The sequence below is a fragment of the Neolamprologus multifasciatus genome, chromosome 20 (assembly GCF_963576455.1).
Source record: "Neolamprologus multifasciatus chromosome 20, fNeoMul1.2, whole genome shotgun sequence".
NCBI classification, from domain to species: domain Eukaryota; kingdom Metazoa; phylum Chordata; class Actinopteri; order Cichliformes; family Cichlidae; genus Neolamprologus; species Neolamprologus multifasciatus.
The window spans coordinates 5,516,265-5,520,284 of record NC_140458.1 but is presented as its reverse complement, the minus strand read 5'-3'; positions in this window follow the sequence as shown (position 1 = coordinate 5,520,284).

The following is a 4,020-nucleotide window of genomic DNA, read 5'->3' as shown; positions in this document are numbered from 1 at the left end:
GGGCATTTTATACTCACTCACCCGCCGGAAACGCTCCGCTGAATCTGATTGGGTTACGTCACATGAGCCCTATTCCTATTGGTTAGGTTGTAAGCGTCACGTTCAGCCTGACACGGCACAAAACTTTTCAGGAAGTTGAGGCAATCCCAGCTACCAGCAGTGTGTTTCAGGCAGGAAGTGTGCTTTTTTCCCCAGTGTTTTCACATTTAAGTTTTTATTGTCTGTTTTCACTCATACTTTACAGCATCTACCAAATATGATCGGATACATTGTAAGAGAAAGACATGGCAATTAAAGTAAACAGAGAAAAAGATATGTTTTCACGAGGAAAAGAACTTTTTTAACCCCTATTTGGAAGCAAATTAAGGTTTTAGGCGGTTTTATAATATTACTGGTGATTCTATACGTGCCGGTTTTATGTACAAGTGCCTGGAGGAGATTCATCCCGGCTACAGAATGGTGGGACTTGCATCTTGGAGGGTGGGATATACCTTGAGTTCCACAGTCCTGCTTTATTTAGTTAAATGACATTCAGTGAGTATTATAAGCACAATATAGAGTGTTGGGAGAAGTATTCAAATAAAGAAAATGACACTTAGAAATCCACTCCAATAGACTCCCTCAAAAAGAAGGGCAGCATTATTATCAGCAAAATTTAAAACAAAAAAACCTTTTGTAAGAAAAAAAAAGTTGTCATCACATGTGACATTATTACTTAACCAGACCTGATGCATTTTGGTTCTGCGGGCTTGTTTTTAAATATCTGTGTACCTCTAAACAATGTCGATTTATGTCTCCCAACCTGGTGCTCGGGGCCCAAAGAGTCACAAGCAAGATTTATTTATAGAACACATTTCAAAACAGCAGCTTTTTCTTCTTTCCACAAAACCAGAAGCCTGACAAAGTAAAAACACAAACATACTGACTTACACAAAAAGTAAACATGGAGGGTAATATTACATTAAGTCTAAGTCTTGAGCCATTCTTTTTTCTTTGCTTTGTTCCCCTGAGCTGGGCTTCTTGTAGATTTTTTTAAGTAACAATAGTTCTCCTAGAGATTGAGCAATAATTCTCCAGACTTTCCTGAAGGTCTTTCAAAGTTTTTCTTTGGGCACTGGCTGTTTTTTCACTCACATTCAGTCCAGTCCATGTACCTTATTTTCCTTTATTTATCCAGTTGGTCAATAGGGGAGCAACAGTTACAACAAATACAAATACCTGATCAATTTCAGAGGAATTTCTGTTTGTTTATTAACCCACTTAAAACTGACCTGTGAGGATTCAAGCATATCGAAGTAACTCACTTATTACTTGTTCCAGTTTCAGTGGGGTAATCTATAGAAAATGCCAATGATTTTCACTTAGACAGATATAATATGGTATTTATCACCAACAGGTGATTCCCATAGAGTTAGCTGAATATTTAGCAAATGTGTTTTTAAAAAATTATAGGAACTGGACAAGTGGTAGACAAAAGAAGAAAAAGCATGCTTAAAAACTGGCAAACTGAATAAAAATGTCTGCGTTTAGAATAAACTGCTATCTGAAATGGCTCCAAGACACTGCTTCTTTGTCAAGGGTAGCAAGCCTAAAAGACTGAAAATCATTATACAACTCTACTAAAAAAAATCCCATCTGACCACTTTAGGAATGAGCTGCTATTTTTACTATTAGCATATTTAATGAAATGCATGCAAAATATTTTTTATACTATATGACAAGGGCGATTTTAGCCCATTTTTGGGGCTAAATGAATCAAAGCACCCCCAAAGATTTCTTACTTTTTTGACAATATTTGCTGTTTTTGTGACACACTACTAAAAATATAAAAAGCATACAGTACTGTACTTGTTTGAGACGTAACATTTTAACAACAAAAGTATAGATAACCCCCCCTCCCAAAATGGTTTGTTCCAACTCTCCCCTGCTCTGGCTCTAGCGCTGTTGCTGCCAGAGCGCTGGTGGCTGAGACACAACGGAGCGGAGGTGTGAGTGCATGGCTTAAAACAGGACATGTTAGCTGCATTTAACCTTCAGTTACTCTTTATATAGTTGGTAGGATTCAGACCATGTTTCTTTTTAGCTGAAAAACATTACACCAGGTAACCTGCAGTGTTGAAAACGTGTTTTCCGATGATGTTTCCTACCCTACAATCCGTCCTGCTCTGTAGTAAATTTCACATTCTGTCTGGTGTGACATTTCACCGTCCTGTTGCTAACATTGAAATGTATACAGCCTATTTAAAATCTGAAACTTTAAATTCTCCGTAGCCTACTGTTGGTTACCACTGTCCTGTTTGTAATGAATACTAACTAACTAACTGACTGGATGCCCATTAACCTTATAACTCCTGTTGTGTGTGTGTGTGTGTGTGTGTGTGTGTGTGTGTGTGTGTGTGTGTGTGTGTGTGTCTGTTTGTGTTTGTGTGTTTGTGTACAGAGAAACAGCCAAGTTCATAATGGATATGAGGAAGTTTTTTCAAAAAAAGGATCCACATTCAGGTAAAAGTGTAAGATCAAATGATCCATCAATCAAGAATAATGTTGGATCAGTGTTTCAATATTTCTATCTTTTATTAGATGTTCATGTGGTTTGGTTGTTTGCCTTATGGTTGAAAGTAAATTGAGAGAGGACTTTTTTATTAGTGATCTTAATAGTATTTTTTCATATTAATTTAATTTTTCATCTAATTGAATCTATTTGTGTATGATTGTCAGTCCAAAGAGGGAGAGAGGAAAGAGGGGAACGTGAGGAGAAAGTACAAGGTCAGGAAGAACCAGGTAAGCAAACAGACAGGGAACAGTGACAGGCACAACAGAAACTGTTAAACTGACAAAGAGAAAAAACCTGATTTTACTCATACAATCAGGAAGTTGTGTCCTCCCTATATTAAAGCTGCTGTACAGAATCTGCAAAACAAACTGGGTTGAAACATTTTTGACTCTCTTTAACAACATTCCAACATAACATTATAATTGATTGGGGAGATTAAAATTAATTATATATTTTTATGTGGTTCAGCCACAACTCTACTAAAACCTCAGCCAGTAATAGGTAGGCCAACTTTTGGACCGTCCAGTTGTCTGTATGACTGCTGCAGTACGTACATCACATTTGCACACTATCAGTGCCAAACAGCCCTGGTGGAGTGAGGAGCTGTAAAGAGAAGCAGATGCTCTGTTTATATTCTGAAAATGTTTTAAGCTTGTTTCAAAGATTCTGTACTGCAGCTTTAAATGTTTTCCAAAAGCACACATACACTTACCTTATCAGTGTTTCTCAAACTTTTTACAGTGTGGACCACCTGATAAAATGTCAAGCTCTCCTAAGTACCACTATGAATGTATGAAACTCATAAATCTTACAACGCAAAATTAGCATCTGCAGTAAAGATGTTTTCATACATTGTATACATTCTACCACATGCAAGGTTGCGTCCATTTTTATAGTTTTTATTAATATTATGTAATAATTTATTTGTAATAATTTATTCTGTTGTGGGAATGTTTTTGATGTATCTGTATTATATTATACATACACATTAAAAGTGAATCTCTGTCCAAAAAATGCACTCAGTTTACTTTTTACTCACTATGAGCATCATTCATTATTCTCCCCCAGTAATTAAGGTTAGGATATGTATTTTTTTTTTTTTTATTCCAATCCATTCTTCTTTAGCAGCATTTAAATAACCTTAATCAGATTTGATGGTTTTGTTACAGACTTTTCAAAAAAGTGTTTTGCTTTTCTTTCACAAATGTGGCGATTAAATTGTGTTAAAATGTACAAAACAGTGATGTTATGTTTTGTGACAAGGACCCAGGCACAGAGAGACTTGATGAATTTAAGAATCTTATGATTTAATAAAGAAATTTGCAGACTTGACAGAGAGGGTAAAATTATGATGACTGATAATGGAGATGAAGACAACAGACGATGAGGACAGGGAGGAACAGGGTTTAAATGCACCAAAGTGACAGAGAGAACTCGGGACAACATTTAAGGATGCAGGGACTGAC